We start from the raw sequence: 17758 nt of genomic DNA on the forward strand, positions 1-17758 counted from the left end.
GCAGACGGAAGGGCATTAAAACAGGCACCAGAAAAGGCCCACTGATATTTAGGTACAGAATGTAACCAGATATGGTGCTGGCTGAAGATTAAAGATCTGCCTAAGAGCCCTGTAGGCTCAATAAAATATAGAAGAATAACTTCTGTGGGGTGAATGAAAGGGAAAGCAAGGCTAGTATTTTAATGTTCAAAAGTAGTAGACTGAGATAAAGTGTGTGTGCATCAATGAAGAGTGCATTTGTTGTCCCATCTATTTCTTCATAGTATTCATTGTCCTGCTATGCATGTGGTTTCTTATGCACTCAGTTGCATTGCTCATTTGGGTAGCTTTTTAAAGGCTTTGGGTAAGGAGCAGTGTTTTTTATTACTTCTATTTTAAATATACCTGTAAATGTCTTGCAGAGATTTACGTGCTGTGAAATTTGTTTCAGTGTGCATTATTCCTCTGTTCTTCAACCAATTAATTGAGAATTTGGTTGCAATACAAGCTAAGGTGGGTTGTGCCACAGTATGATCACCATTTTCTTGTCATTTTTAGGTTACCCCGCCCCTTTAAAAAAGGATGAAGATGAGGGAATGGGGAAAGAGAAAGTAGGGGGTGGTGAGGCAGAGGAAGAAGTCCATATGCAGCAAGACCGTAAAAGTAGGTTCCATCATGCCATGCAGCAGAATAGGGTTAAAAGCTGGCTTCAGGTTTGGAAAATTTGAAGACTACTGCACATTTCTAAGTGTCGTTTCCAGTTATCTTCAGTCTTCTTTTCTGTACCTCCACATTGCATTTTTCTAACTTTGCCTAGTCTTCGCATCTTATTTGATGCCTTTTTATCTTTGAAGATTGTTTAAAGCTTGAAATCACAAGTCTGAAATAACAAATAAGAAGCTTGCCTTTTATGTAAGAGAATTAAGATATAACTCTTCTGGCTACCTAGAAAATCTGGGCAAACACTGTTGTCTACTCAGGAGATTCCTATTTGTAAATGTCATATGATCTTTTTATTTATTATTAAAATCAGACATATTAATAATAATACATACATATTCTTTAATTCTGTATTTTAGAGAACACCTCCCCCCCCCCCAATATGTATGAGCTGTTGATTTGTAACAAATACTGGCTAATATATCCAGCTGGCTAGTAAAATACTATGCTTTGATGCTTTGGAACCATCTAGCAAAATACAGTGATTGATTCTCTGTTAAGAATAATTGCCCCAAATATTGGCCTACCACTGAATTGCACCTGTCACATAGATGAAGGCAGTTGTTTACCTGGGTTACACTTAAAAGGAGAAACTGTGAATATAACCTCTCAGGAGAGGGCGGGTATGTGTGTGTGGAATCAACGTGAAGCCTGATCCTGCACATTTTTTCTTGGAACTAAGATCTGTTGACTTCAGTGAGTCTAACTTCCAAGTATATGTGCAGCCTTAGTTTGCTCCAAAAATATCTTTATCTTCAACTGGCTTCACTTTTTGTTTGATTGCAAGAATATGTGTTAGCGGTCTCCTTATAAATGATCCATCTGAAGAAAAGGAGGGGACTGGATGTATACTGGGTTGGACAGTAACTTGTTCAAATGCCATGTACAATATTTTTCCCCCTTCTGCCACAGGGAATGGTAGCAGGCTGCAGTATACACATAGGCTGAGTTTAGACGTACAGGATAAACGCAGTTCATTGTGGCTGGGGTTACAGTTCCTAACTCCACTTTACGCCACAGATGTTCAACAAGCCATGGCCAGGAAAACTGCAGTTGCAGGAGAGGGGAGCCCCTCCCTGCTGTTCGGCCTCCCAGCCTGATCCCAGCCAGCTCCATCGCCAGACGGTGGGCAAAGCATCAAAGTGTCAGCAGCTCTGCTGCGATTGGCAGAGGCATGCCAAGCACGATTGTGCATTTCCGGTGCCCTTCGCACTCCCACCTTAGGCAGGGAAAGGGCTTTTTGAGCTCTTTAAATGTCCTGCAATGCCGCTGCTTCTGCCAGCTATGACACCGCCACCTGCCAAAATAGACACCCACACCAAAAGCACTATGCAAACTCAAATTTGGGGGTGGGGGCTGTGGGCCAGAGGGGGATGGAATCCTGATTTCAGTGCAGGAGGTGAAACCCCACGTTTGCTAGAATGAGATATGTACATGTGGGAGGGCAAAGGATGCTGGGGGTTCTGTCCCACCATAACCTGGGAAGATGTTGTGAGGGGGGACACCGGCAAAGCAGCACATCAAGACACAAGTGAGTTCCTTGTGTCTGGCAGCTTGCTGCCGGGTGGGCTGGCAGTCTCATGAGAGGGCCAGTCTACTAGGGATGTAGATTGGTGTTTCATCCGTAAAACTGGGCAAATCACCACTTGCGTACTGCGAGCTCACGAGAATAGCCAGCCCACTTAATCATCAGGGAATCCAAGGCCCCCCTTGCTTTAGTGGGACTCCCAACTCTTTGTTAGAAAATTGGGGGGGGGATCTTCACTACCTCCCTCTGGGACACCCTGCCCACTGCTTCCCAAAACATCTCTACTTAAAGCACCCATGGCCTGACGCTCGTGAGCAGGCATAGTCCGCTTGGGCTATTGCATAGGAAGAATCTTTCCAAAAATCTGGATTGATCCTGATTCTGCTGTTCCTGCTCATGAGTAAGCCAGGGTTGTAAACCCCCACCCGAGGAAGTGACTGGGCTCCACTTCCGCACCCTTTCCCAGATCCCCTAAATCCTCCATACCCTCTTCCACTCTGAGTACTTCTGGGCACCCAAAGGCTATCTAGATGCTCCCTTTATACTTGCATGGAGGGGAGGGGGAGGCACTTGGAAAGACCTTAGAACCCATTCAGAATTTCCCGGGTTCTGTTCTGGTGTCGTGCTGTATGCAGATCTCCCAGTGCTCAGATTCCCGGGAGAAAGGGGCGCACTCGTTCTCCGGCCACCTCAGCACATCAGGGTGGCCATTCTTGGGTGCTGGCAAGGGTGCACATGTACGTATGGGCAATCATGCTGGAGGGTGTGAAGTTTTGCAGGATCCTTTCTGTGGTCCCCAAGACATGGAGAGCAGTCTCCAGGGTAGCCCTCCTTGAGGCTCACCTGCACACCGCAGACTGGCTCTATTCAGAGCCCCCATGGTCTGACACTCTCGTGAGCGAGGTGTTGTTGGGAGGAGGCGATGTATTGCCCTCTAGAATTAGTTATGATTTGTCCAGTCATTTCTCCCCCCACCCTGCCACACAATTGTCCTTCTCTCGAGTGGTCTGGGGGTGTCCCCTGACCTTTCCATCTCACTTTTGGCCAGTGAGCCCTGGATCAGGTAGTTGGATCTCAGTTACCCAAAACTGACCTTGGTGTCTGGCCTTGATCATGAGTAAGCCTGGAGGGCTTACAAACCCCCCAAAAGGGGAAGGGGCTGGCCATAAAAAAGATAATACTTATCTACTAAGGAATCCCTGCTGGTTGGGGGGGGGCTGCCTTTCAAAGCCTGCCAATAGCACCTCCACCCAAAGCATTTGCATGGATGGTGTGGACCAGGGACTGAGACACGGACCCTTAAACTCATTCAGAATTCCTGGGCCTGGCTGGCATAGCATCATATGCAGATCTCCAGGCGCAGGGATTCCCGGGAGTGGAGAGCCCTGGTTTCCAGCTTCTCGGGATGGCGCTCATGGGGCGGAGTGCAGGCAGGGGTGCACATGTCCGCATGTATGGGCCGGCAGGCAGGGGGCACATTTTTGCAGCAGCTTGGCTACAGTCCTCAAGACATGGAGAGCTGTATCTGGGACTCAGCTCCCACCATCAAAAAAGCAACCTTGCTCGATTTAGAGCTCCTATGGCCTGGCACTTCTCCTGCCCATGAGAGAAGGGGATGTTTTACCATCAGGCATCAGTAGAGTTCTCGGTCAGCAGTTCTCTCCCCTCCCTTCAAATGATCCTTCTCATTATTTGTCTGGGGGTGTCCCCATGGCCTGGCACTGTCTTGAGCCATAGATTTTGGCGCAGACTCTGATGACGGAGCATTGCCAAGCCAGACGCCCCGCCCTGCTCATGAGTAAGCCTGGAAGGCATGAACCTCTCAAAAGGGGAAGGGGCTGGCTTCCCCTTCCACAACCTATATGTGAAAAAAAGTATAACTTTGCTGCTCCTGAATCCCTGTTTGTGGTAGCACCTCAAAGCTGGACAAAAGCGCTCCCTGGGATATTTGCTCCCTTGCCGGAGAGGGGATTCCCTGCCCATGCTGGCTATTCCTGCCATGAGGGAGCCATTTGCCAGGGCATACTTCCTTGCATGGATGGTGTGGGCACAGGGGTCGGGTGCAGAGCTTTAAACCCATTAAAAGCTCCTGGGCTGGGTCCAACATGGTGCCTTATGCAGATTTCCTGGAGTGTGGATTCCTGGAAGAGGAGAGCCCCAGTTTCCAGCTGCCCTGGGACAGTCAGCTTGTCCTTCGGGGCTGTGAGCAGTGGCACATACCCACACATGGCCGTGTGGAGTGGCGGGGCGTAGGGCTTGACAGCAGTTTGGTGGCAATCGCCGAGACCAGGACAGCACTTACCCAAGTGCCCGTCCACACAGCTTTCCTGCATAGAACATCCTCCCTTGCTCCCCTAAGTCTGCCACTCTCGTGAGAGGGTGGTCTGTAGAATAATAGGGTACTCTTCACCATACATCGAGAGTACCACCTTGTGCAACTAGAGTATCACCTAGTAAATTTGCTATTTTTGCCCACAGATGGTTCTTCTCATGAGCAAGACTTAGCAAATATCCCCACCCAGGAAAGGGACGGGAACCCCTTCTCCACCCTTTCTGTGTTTAAAAAAAAAAGGCTGCTCCAGCTTCCCTGATTGGGTCTGTCTTTTATATTCCCCCTCCTCCAGGCATTGGTCTCCCTCCCAGTGCCATGATGGGGTACCCTGCTTGTGCTGCCACTTGGAGTGTTTGTGAACATACATGACTGTTGCTCCCTTCTCACGGAGCAAAACACGGAGTGCCCATTCTGTCATCCCATGCCCTTGCCCTATCACTTTCCAGCTGGGGGAGCAAGGGATGGAGTGGAAATCAGGGGTGCCTCCAGGAGGCTGTGCAGCTTGACATGCTGGCCAGTATGGATGGGGCGTGGCAGCATCTCTGTAGACAACTCCATAGCTGCATGGCTGACTGGAGTGGCATGGCTGCTTTTCCGAGAGGCTTCCTGCAAGAAGTGCTGAAAGCATGGAGCAGACACATCTTCGGGTCTGTACTGCCTCCTCTATGATTGGGGATTGGAAATGAGCACAAAATTGTGGTTATAGCCAAGTTGCTAGCAGTGAAGCTTAGAGAAAACTGAAGGTTTGCAGTTTGGTGAGGCAAAATAGAGTTAGCTTTCGGCCTGTAACTGTGGTTTCTTGTGTTTGGGCATGCTGCAATTAGAACCTCGGCCAGCTATAACTGCAGTTATCCTGTACGTCCAAACCTATCTATAGAATCTAAGCAAAAAACCATGCAGCCTTAGATACCAAACTAACATTTATATCGAGAATTTGGACACAGTTTCCTGTTTTACAAAAAGTTAGTTTGTGCTATTAGCATCTAATGTTTTTTTTCAGGCAAAGTCGAGGTATAACAGAAAAGATTAGATATGAGGTTAGGGGCTTGTGCTGGTTATGAGAGTTAATTCATTTTGATCCTTCATACTTCATGGTCTACTTACTATATACATACTTGCCTTGCAGAAGTCACAAGTGGTGTTAATATTTATATACCTGTTTTCAACAACAACAAAAAAGTTATCAGAACTGTTTACATAGCAAAAGGAATAACAGGATGGTTCCCTGCCCCAAAAGGGCTCACAATCTGAAAAGAAACACAAGGGAGACACCAGCAACAGCCATTGAAGGGCTGCTATGCTGAGCTGAATAGAGAATTATTTTACTTATTTTTATTAATTCTGAATTATAGAACCCAACATGAATTACATGTCAGACCTTCAATATTTCATAGGAACATAGGAAGCTGCCATATACTGAGTCAGACCATTGGTCTATCTAGCTCAGTATTGTCTACACAGACTGGCAGCAGCTTCTCCAAGGTTTCAGGCAGGAATCTCTCTCAGCCCTATCTTGGAGAAGCTAGAGAGGGAACTTGGAACCTAGATGCTCTTCCCAGAGCGGCTCCATCCCGAGGGGAATATCTTACAGTGCTCACACATCAAGTCTCCCATTCATATGCAACCAGGGCAGACCCTACTTAGCTAAGGGGACAAGTCATGCTTGCTACCACAAGACCAGCTCTCCTCTCCGAGAAAACGGAGTTCCATTTCTGAGAGTTCCATTCCATGGTACAACCGTGGATACGGAAACCATGAATATTGAGTCATTTTGGCAATGGGGAATCAACAAAACATCATACCTCACGGTGGGGGGGAGAATGCAGGGGGAAGTTGCCTACCATACTTAGCTGCTCCCCAAGTTGTGCTGTATCCTGGGATGCCCCCAAATCAACCAAAAATTGCCAGGTTTGACTTAAAAAAAAAAAAAAACCTGAGCCATTTTGAGGCTCCGAAGCACAAAATGGCAGCTGAAAATGACCTCTGGTCATTTCTGGCCAACCTCGATACACGAGGTTGACGTGTTCCTCCCATTTCCCCCATGTATGCTGAGGTCGGGCATGTATTACCCGACCACGGATACACAAATCTGCAGATAATGAATCCGCGGATATTGGGGTTCAATTGAATTTCCATTTAAAAGATTGATGCAACTAAATAAATGACGATATTGTAATCTGATTTTAAAAAGCAAATATTGGACCTATTAAAATTTGAATGTATTTCTGCTTCTGAGTATGTATATGTGCTGCATGCCTAGTATTTAGCAAACTGGGAACACTACTTGTATAATGTTCCATGTGCACATTGGAACTTCCAGAGGAGCACTGGAGCTGCTATATTGACATTTTGATGATTGGAGCAGTAGTCAAATGCAGTAATGATAACTGAGTTTCAAAATATACTTCTTAACACTATCAGGCATTGGGCTGGGGATAGTGTTTTCTTATAGGATTGACATTTTTCCAAGGTGGCATAACTCTTTCGAAGTTCTGGCTCACACTGAGCTAATGTAACTATTGATCATCTTCCAGAATTCTCTTTCTTGTTTGCTTTTATGTAGGGACTAGCCCTAAAGTAGTAAAGCAGGGATGGAGTAGTAATATAGTAAAATGCACTATGATATAAAGGGATTGGGATGTAATGTTTTGTAGAACATCACCTTTAGCAAAAGGGTCTACTTACAGCACTTTGGGGATTGGATTGAGTACTGATTCAGAGAGAATTTACTGAATAGTCAGCAGTACTTCATACACTAGCAGTGCTCCTTGGAGGGCTACAGTCCAGAGCTGAGATCCGCTCATTTTATAAACGTTGATGAGAAAGCAGCTTGAGATGTTATGGCTGTAAGCCATACTGTCAACGTACACAGTTTACATACACGCAAAATCCTCCTTGTCAGCTAAAAGTGGCTTCTCAGTTGGATATGGTCTTGTTTTAACTGGATTGGAGTATAAAAATACAGTCAACTTATTATGCTGAAAAGTAGTATAGATTTTTATAATTGCAGCATTAAATAAATAATGTCTTGGATATTTGAGGTCCAGCCGCTTCTATATGAATGTGTACCTATTGGGTGTGAACTTCACACCTGGGGCAAACAGGTGTATGTGAAATCTTGGTCAGGTCCATGGCCATGAGGGGAATGGGCTAAACCCTACTTCTTCCATGTCATACCATCCTAATGTGGATTGGTTCCCACCATGGCTGCTATTTGCCCCCCCCCACCTCCCTTCAAAAAAAGAAAGTGGGGTGGGGGAGATCAAAGTGCAAATAACATGTCTGAAGTTAAATCTAGGTTGGTACTACCTGCTGATACCTCTATTGTTTCCTGGCTTACATTAATTCCATGGCTATTTGAGTGGGCAGCTCCTTCAAGCAGCTGCATTGTCTTTGGAGTGCTTGCTGCAATTAACAAGGAACCTTGGATATAAAGGTTCTAATAAAATGTAAAATAAAATCAATAACCGTAACAGACAGTTACTGTAAACTGTGGCAGTCACTTCCCTGAAAGAATGTCTAGAATCAGTTAATGACTGGTTTAGGATGAATAAACACAATCCAGACAAGATGTAGTTGCTGCTAGTGAGGATGTGAGGGATTTGCTATTTGGAGAAATAGCAAGTGTTCTGTTCTGGATTGGATTGAGCTTTTCTTTAAGGAGCAGGTTCATAGTCTGGGGATATTATTAGAAGGCATGATGGTGAGAGTTCATGTATAGTCCATGCATTGTGAGACAAAAGAAAGAAAAACATCATAAGATGAAGGGTAGTAAGAGAAGAGGTTAGGGGAAAGCAGGCAAAGTATTTTGGAAGTGGGTGCAAACTGAGGATATGTGTGAGGTAGGGAAGATGAAATGAGTAGAAAAGCAACTGTTGTAAGACTGAGGACCTTTGTTGGGAGAAACGTCTGTCCGAAGAGATGTAGAAGGAATATTTAAAAATATAGTGATAGAGCAACTGAGGACAGAGGAGAGAGTGAATAGTGGACAAATGGGAATCAATTTGTGTTTCTCTGTGCTTCCTTCTTAAAATCAGGTAACAATGAGCTATATCTAAAAATATGCTAGCTGCTATCCATAGGGACACATCATCTAATATCTGATTTTCATCCCTCTATAATAGTTCTTACTTGTGGTCTAGCAGTTAATACAAGAAGTGATTAATGGGCATTCTGATAGAAAGTATGAAATGGGAGGAAATTAAACATTGCTCTTCTGTGAGCTCCATTAATTTAAATATCTTTGAAGGGGAAACGGTGTAATGTATATGTTACATAGCTGGGGCATGAGCCAGCCCTTTGGTCACATGCATGGAAGGCATGATCTGGAGGCCTCTGAACATGCATGCAAAACTCCTTTGCTGGATAAGTATGTGTTCTGCCAGAACCTGTACCTCCACTGCACGGAGTGGTACTATGTACTAGACTGTTGCAGCAATGGGAGACACTACTCCCAGCAGAGCATACAACTTGTTCATCTCTGGCTGGCTCAAGGATACAGACTGTGGATTACATGGCTAGAGTCAGGTTGTATAGTGTGGTGGAAGTTCTTTGTAGGGGCATTCTTAGGTAAGGGTTCCTACAGCCCTTGTGGTGGGGTCTTGTAACTCCCAAAACTTTGAAGGAGCATGGTAGGGCCACAGGGGTATTTAGTGGCTGCCTAAGTCTTGTAACTCCATGTTGTGTCTTAATTTAATGGGCATGCTGGTTTTGAACATATTACAATGAATACCCAAACGATCCCTAATGACTTTTACACAAGCCTCAGAATGTTTACACACGCATACATGAGAGAGAGAAGATTTGTAAAGTTGCAAACACAGCTCCGTATAAGTATTATCTGGCTCCTAGAAGGATGCAGTTAATTAAAAAGAACAGTATATATTTAACCAAACGGAAGTATATATAATGGTCAAGCTGTTTCACCTTCCACCTTCAGCTCCTCTGATGTTATAGGCAAGGTACAGTGTATGCAGTGACAGCTATAGAATGTCTGTGATGCAGTGTCTAGCAATCAAGGATTGCTGGACAGTGGGCACTGCAATCCTAGATCACAGTCTAGGATTGCTGGATACTGCAAAATGTTCTGAAGGAGCTCAAATGTGAAATTGCTGATCTCCTAGCAAAAATATGTAATTTGTCCCTACAATCAGCCTCAGTACCAGAGGACTGGAAAGTAGCTAATGCAATTACAATTCTCAAGAAGGGAAACAGGGTGGTGGGTGGGGATCTGGGAAGTTATAGGCTGGTAGCCTAACTTCTGTGCCAATTAAATTGATGGAAACCATACTTAAGGACAAAATTGTTAAACATATAAAGGAAAAGGCCTTGCTATAGGAAAACCAGCATGCCTTCTGTAAGGGGAAATCTTTCCTCACTAATTGTATGGAGTTCTTTGAGAGTGTCAACAGGCATGTGGATCAAGGTGATACAGTTAATAATCATAATAAAAAATTTAATTTCTATACCACCCTTCCAAAAATGGCTCAGGGTGATTTACACAGAGAAATAATAAATAAGATGGATCCCTGTCCCCAAAGGGCTCACAGTCTAAAATAAACATAAAATAGATACCAGCAACAGTCACTAGAGGTACTGTCCTGGGGGTAAATAGGGCCAATTACTCTCCCCCTGCTAAATAAAGAGAATCACCACATTAAAAGGTGCCTCTTTGCCAAGTTAGCAGGGGTTCACATAGTATATTTGGGCTTTCAAAAAGCTTTTGACTGAGTTACCCACTAAAGGCTCTTGAGTAAACTTAGCAGTCATGGGATATGGGGACAGGTTCATGTGTGGATTGGTAAGTGGTTGACGGACAGGAAACAGAGCGTAGGAATAAATGGACAGTTTTCACAATGGACGGAAGTAAGAAGTGGGACCTCCCTGGATCTGTTAAAGGGACCAGTACGCTTTAACTTCTTCATAAATGATCTAGAAGTTGGGATAATCAGCAAAGTGGCCGAATTTAAAGATGACACTAAACTATTTAGGATAGTGAAATCCACAACAGATTGTGAGGAGCTCCAAAAGGATATCTCCAAACCGGGTGAGTGGGCGACAAAATGGAAGATGTGGTTCAGTGTAAGCAAGTGTAAAGTGATGCATATCCCAGCTTCACATAAACACTGATGGAATCTGAGCTGTCAGTGACTGACCAGGAGAGAGATCTTGGGGTCATGGCAGACAGCTCGTTGAAAGTGTCGACTCAGTGTGGGGCAGCTGTGAAAAGGCAAATTCCATACTAGAGATCATTAGGAAGGGAATTGAAAAGAACAATGCTAATTATTATAATGCCCTTGTACAGATCTATGGTGTGGCCACATTTGGAGTAATCTGTGCAGTTCTGGTTACTGTATCTTAAGAAGGACATTGTAGAGCTGGAAAAGGTGCAGAAGAGGACAACCAAGATGATCAGGGGCCTCTCGAGCACTTTCCTTGAGGCAAGGCTACAGCATCTGGGGCTTTTTAGTTTGGAAAAGAGGCAACCACGGGGGACATGATAGAGGTGTATACAGTTATGCATGGAGTAGAGATACTCCATGCATAAATTTGTCTTCCTCTCTCACAACACTAGGACCAGGGCTCATCCCATTAAACTAAAGGTTGGGAAGTGTAGGACCGACAATAGGAAGTACTTTGCCACACACTGCATAATAAATCTGTGGAATTCTCTGCCACAGGCTGTGGTGATGGCCACTAGTTTGGATGGCTTTAAAAGGGCTTAGAAAAATTCATGGCGGACAGGTCTATCAGTGACTACTAGTCTGGAGGCTTTAGGCCACCTCCAGCTTCAGAGGCAAAATGCCTCTGAATACCAGTTGCAGGGGAGCAGCAGCACGAGAGAGGGCATGCCCTCACCTCTTGCCAGTGGGCTTCTCAGAGGCATCTGGTGGGCCACTGTGTGTAACAGGATGCTAGACTAGATAGGACTTGGGTCTGATCCAGCAGGGCTGTTCTTATGTTCTTATGAGATGTCAAGTGCTGTTTTTGAGGTTTTAGTGTCCTGAGTGCATGTTTCCATAAGTTAACTTTTGTTTCCAGTTTTGCAGTATCTGATGGCATATATCTATTGCATTTTCTTAGATGCCTGCAGTAGTGTGGACCAGTTAGAAATGACAGCATAACACTGTGCAACATTTGGGCCATTACATGATGGAAATGAAAAAATAGGTGGATAGTTTGTGCTCGCCAGTGTTAAAATCCTTGGTCATTGGTTGATGTTTTTGTTTTGTTACAATTACAGATTTATAATTGTGAAAACGTGCTTGTAGGTCATTTGTTGTCTTACACACATATTGGATATTGCATCTTGGTTGTTTGCACTCAATTAGCAGATCACATTACAGGATCTGCAACTGATGTTCTGTTTGATTTGATTCATTCTTCAAGTCCTAGTATTCTTGAAAGTAGATGTGTCACAGAGATAAATACAGGTGGCACATGGTTTTGAATCACAATGATGTGATCCTGCATTACTGACTGGTGGCTTAATTACAACTCACCAGCAATCTACGCAGATTTGGTGGCTGACAGAATGCTATAATACGTGGTTTGCTGATTTATTTAGAAAGATGTTGAGAGTTGTACAATTGGGTAGCTTTCTCTTATTGCTCGATGACAGGAGCTGCAGGATGGAAATAGACCACAAATGGGATGTGTTGAACTGCGTTGGTGTTTATGTTGCCATTGTGGAGGAGGGTCTCCCTGGATAAAATGGATGCTCGGTGGATGTTCAAGTTGATGTTGTGTGTCAGACAGACTCTTTGTAGAAGATGTCTTTTGATTTCATTGGTTCTTTAAAAAAATAATAATCTGTTGTCAAATACTGCAACAGAGATGCAATCAGATGTTGTACGACTGGGACCAAGAGAGAACCTTTGGATATATGCACTCAGGATACTAGCCGTAGGGGCCTCAACCTTGAGGACAGCACCGGACATCTCAGGAGCAGCCAGTCCTCTGCTGCTGAATAGGAGTGTGCACGGTTTTGGTCCGGCACAATAGAAAAGACAGCCGGACCGGTCCGGCGGTCCGGCGCGCGGGGGGGGACTGTTTCTTTAAGCGTGTGTGTGTGTGTGTGTAGTACTTACCCCCCTGCCGTTCTTCCCCCTCTGGTGCTCGTCCTTTGTAAAATCTTCTTGGGGCAGCAGAGTTCTTCCCTGCCGCCCCTGCCCCCGTCGTTGTTTGTAAAGGCTTTAACGAGACGAGCGCTAGCGGCGCGCATGCACCCTCCTTGGCGCGCATGCGCCCTCCTTGGTGCGCGCGCTCATCTCTGATGCTGCTGTGCGCGCGCCGTGACGTATGCAGTGCGCGCGTGGCAGCATTAGAGTCGAGCATGCGCGCCGAGGAGAGCGCATGTGCGCCGCTAGCGCTCGTCTTGTTAAAGCCTTTACAAGCAACGACGGGGGCAGGGGCGGCAGGGAAGAACTCTGCCGCCCCAAGAAGATTTTACAAAGGATGGGCGCTGGAGGGGGAAGAGCGTGGGGGGGGAAGTACTACCACCCCCTGTGCCGGAATGGGGGCCCACCGGACCATGCACACCCCTACTGCTGAACACTGCAGTAGAGGATGCCAGTGGATGCTACGAAATTGGAAGTGAGAGGAAATTGGAAATTTTTAGATCCATGCACATGGACATCATGAGCATTCCATAATTGTCACTGCAGCTTTCCTATGACATTAGAACAACTGAAGAAGACAGAAGCTACAGTGTCTTTGCCCATTATATTTCTGTTTTGTTAGTTGTCAATACATTTACTTACTTACTTACATACATACATACATACATACATACATACATACGCAAGGCAAAGCCAACAACCACATTTGAGTCACTCTCTGTTTACTGGTATGTTGCTGAGTTTTAAGACCCTCACAAAACATCTTTGAGATTGTCAGCATACACATTTGAACATCTAAACGCCAATGAATTTTATATTTACTGAAATACGTATATATAATGATAGAATTTTAGAGGCGGACAGGCCTCCAACTGATGGCTTTTTTATTGAGGTCTCCATAGTGAAGATATTCTGCGCTGCCCCAACAAGGTCCAGTCATTTGATAGTGACTGACATAGTGCGGGAAATTTTTGAAAGTAGTCCCACAGAAATTAAAACAAGTTAACTTGTCCTTTTAATTTTAATGGGACTACTTTGAGTAATTTTCCTCCGTATGCCAGACATACTAGATTAATAGGGCTGTAGTTGCACACTCTTTCATCATATGCCATGAGTCATCATCATTAGTTTTGTATTAAAGTATTAGTGGTTGAATCTGAGATACTGTTGCCACTATTGGAATAATACTTTTCTATTCCGGTGTTCCAGAAACTTGAGATTTAGTCAGCTGCTTAGTAGCTTCCTCCAACTGTTTCCCCAGGTATTGATAAGAGAACTTTTGCCTTAGGCAAGATTTAAAACTTCAGAGTCTAGACTACTACTAATTTATATACTGCTCTTCAACAAAATTCTCAAAGTGATTTACACAGAAAAATAAATAAGATGATCCCCTGTCCCCAAAGGGCTCACAATCTAAAAATAAACATAAGGTAGACACCAGCAACAGTCAATGGAGGGATGCTGTGCTGGTGTTGGATAGGGCCAGTTGTTCTCCCCCTGCTAAATATAAGATAATCACCACTCTTAAAAGATCCTTCTGTGGACATGAAAACTTAATAGTGTACTTTTTAAAGCTGTACATTGAGACATTATTTTAAAAAGATGCATCTAAGGGTGCCTTAATAGCACATTAGAAGAAAGGAGTATTGGCAAAAAAGAGAGCATTCTTATGGAGTTGGATCCAGTACCATTCCCACTTTTATGATAAGTTGGGTTTTTTTTTAAAAGTCCTTTGTGAAATATTCTTAGACGTTGCTATGCCAATCTTATTGTAACGTAACCATCCTTCTGTTATTAGAAGCTCTTGTTCTTGTGAAGTGTTTAAAATTTCTGAAAAAAGAAATAACCTTGAAGAATAGAAGCATGTTGTTTGTGTCTGTCTTCATTTTTCTTTCTTCTCCAGGTTCTTGCTAAGTCCTTTGGTTTGGATTTTTTTATTCCTTTCTGTGGAGTTATAAAGATGACCAACTGCGTGCTTATGGCTTATATAAAACATTATGCACAGTCTTATGTGTGTTTGAGGAAATCTAAAATAAAGGACAAAGGCTTTAATTCTTAAAGTATGCTGTGCTTTCTAAACTTGCTGATTTCTAACAGACTGTATTGATATCTAGGGCCCAGTGCAGACAAAATGGCCCACATGTTCCCCCTCCGGCGCTCGTCCTTTGTAAAATCTTCTTGGGGCGGTAGAGTTCTTCCCTGTTTTGGTGTCATTTCCAATCAGTCAGTGCTGCTGCAGGTAGGAATGTGCAAACAGGTTCAATGGTTCGGTTCACTATCGGACCAACCCGCCCCCCTGAATGGCCACTCGTGGGGGGCGGGTTTCGTGAGTTTTAAAAAAATATTAATTTTTTACTTTAAAAAGTTAAATTTTACTTACTGCCACCTGGTCCAGAGACTTAGATTTGGCTGGGGTGGGGGGGGGTGAGAGGGGAGGGGGTGTCTCCAGAAGTTTCCCCTCCACCTAACCAGCTTCCATTCAGGTACAAATTGCCCAGTTCAGGCAGTCTTTGGCCCATTCCGGGCCTGCCCTCCATCGTGGCATCCATTTTGGAGATCGCCACGCATGCCCAATGGGCATTTTGTACATAAATGGAGGCTGGCAGCGGGGAGGGGGAACTTCAGGAGACGCCCCCCCCATGGCTGAATCTAAGCCCCCGGACCGGTGGTAATAAGTAAAATTTCATTTTTTTAAGTTAAAAATTGTGTTTAAACATGCAAACCCTCCCAAACTGAACCAGGGGGAGTGTTTGGGGGGCCAAAACCAAACATGCCCAGTTGGGGGTGGGGGACCAAATATGCCTGGTCCGCTTTGAGTCTGGTCTGGACTAAAACTGAACCCAGCAAACAGTGTTCTCTCTATTATTTTTTTTAAAATCTGTGTGTGGAATGAGTTTTGTTCTGGGTGGGAGAATCAAGGCAGTATGTACACATGTGCATTCAGAATGGGGCCTTTCTGATTGAACCTGAGTGGGATCTAAAATTAACTGAACAGACATTAAAAAAAACTTGTGAGCGCAGGCATGTGCGCCCGCCTTATAGGGAAGACTGTGAGCAACCTGGTTTTGTGCACACCATTATCTACAGGCATCTAAGGAAGTGCTGCTGGTGGTCTTACTCAAGAACACATATACTTAAAGTTGAGCACTGGCACTCTGGGAGCTCAACATATATAAGGAACAATGTAAGGTTTTTCTTTTTCTTCCCCTCTTTTAGAATTTCATTTGGCACCTTTGTTGAGTTATCTGGAAAGATTTGCTCTGCATAGACCTTTTGATGTGATGTCTTCCCCCTACTGGTTGGCATTTTCCTGTCTGCACTATGTGATTTTTATCAAGATTGTGGTTCTGTGCGTGATTATTTTGTGACTGGGATGATATGACATTTGATAACTCCCAACTCTAATTGTATAAGGCTTAAGAAAACCTTTAATGCCTTGGTAAATGGGATATTGCCTTCTCCTTAGTTTATTTTTCTGAACTGGCTGACCACTACAGTTTTTTTTTTAAAAAAAACAGAACAGGAACCTACCTAGCATATTTACAAACCCTCAGTGTTACTTTGCTTATTCAAGCTGTGGGTAAATACTGGTATATATGAACAGGTGATATTTATTCAGAAGTAAGGCCCATGGATGTCAATGATACCTCTTTCCAAGTAAGTTGGTTTAGGGTTGCAGTCCTTACTAATGAGCCCTTTCTCACGATCCTGTGAGTGGGCTTGAGAGTGGGTGCTGGGAAAGGCTGCAGCAGCTTACCTTCCCAGCAAAAGATCCAGAAGCCTGCAAGTATTACCTGCAAGTTCTTGGCAAGTGTGTGGTGCATTGTGGAGATCCCCCCAGTGACAACCATGAGTCTGCTCCTGTGTCAGCACCAGCTGGGAGCATCCAGCACTGACACACAAGCAGTTTGCCCAGGTTAAGGATGTGTTTGTGCCCTTAACCTCAGCTAACCACTGGGCTTTCTAGGTGGCTGTGCTGTCGGGGGCCACGTGGCTCCCTGTGGTTCTCACGGGCAGCCAAGCCCAGTTTTAGCTTCCCTAGCCCAGTCTTGGCTGCTCGTGAGAACAGCCTCAAAGTGTAGCAGAGAAGGTTGAGAATAAGAAAAGCCCTCTCCCTCTCTTTTTAGGTGAAGTTTAAAGGGGAAAAAATCGCGCCTAATATTTAGGGCTTAAATACCATGTAAAATGTAACCTCATTGTTTGTCTCAGTAAAGTTCAGGTGGTAAGTTAAGGCAGAAATTTTGAAACTAAATGAATCTTAATTTAGAACAACCCCCAGGAAATGCTTTTTCTGCAAATAGTCTATTCTGTTTGTTGAGATCTTTAGGGCAGATGCTACAATTAAAGAAGGTGTTTGTTTGTTTTTAAAGGAGCTGAGAGCGCCCCCCCCCCATCTGCCTTGAATTGTACCTGTATGATGTTGGTGTACTTTTGTTAAAAACCCACAGTATCTTATTTAAAATCCATATGAAAAATCCAAACATCAATTACTGGAAAATCGTAATAAAAGAAGAAATTGTTGCTCTCTTGCGCAATGTATCTGTTGCTTTTAGTGTAGTAAAATGAAGCAACTGGGATAAATTTAAACTTAAATAAAAAATTTCTACTATATAACTTTTGTTTTATGGTTAATGTTAAAGGATTCCAGTAGTAGTGTTTCTAAGAGGGAAAAATGATTCCTTGGATGAATCCCACCCCACCACCTAGCAATGAACAACCACATAGCAACATCAGGAGTTGATTCTTGAGGCTATCAAAACAATTTTTGATGTCTGTTTGTTTGCTTGTTTGTTCAATTTATATATTGCCCTTCCTGAAGTGACTCAGGGAGGCTTACATTAAAATCAAAAAGACAGAATAAAGCAATTAAAATCAAAAAACATTTAAACCAGATTAAAATTTATTAAAATCAAGGTTAAAACTAGATATCATTCAAAGCCAGGATGAAGAGATGGATCTTTAAGGATCTCCTGAAGGCTTCCAAGGAAGACAGTCCTCTTATATGCACAGGGAGCGTGTTCCACAACCTAGAAGTAGCAGCTGAGAAGGCCCAGTCCCAGATTGCCACCAGATAAACTG

General features: G+C 44.1%; 1 protein-coding gene across 25 annotated transcripts in view; it reads left to right on the forward strand.

Moving 5' to 3' along the window:
• The window catches only part of ERC2 (ELKS/RAB6-interacting/CAST family member 2), a 1070068-nt gene that overhangs the window by 104168 nt on the left and 948142 nt on the right, over positions 1-17758 (forward strand). The window lies entirely within an intron of this gene.

The sequence above is a fragment of the Hemicordylus capensis genome, chromosome 2, assembly GCF_027244095.1.
Source record: "Hemicordylus capensis ecotype Gifberg chromosome 2, rHemCap1.1.pri, whole genome shotgun sequence".
In the NCBI taxonomy this organism is placed as follows: Eukaryota; Metazoa; Chordata; class Lepidosauria; order Squamata; family Cordylidae; genus Hemicordylus; species Hemicordylus capensis.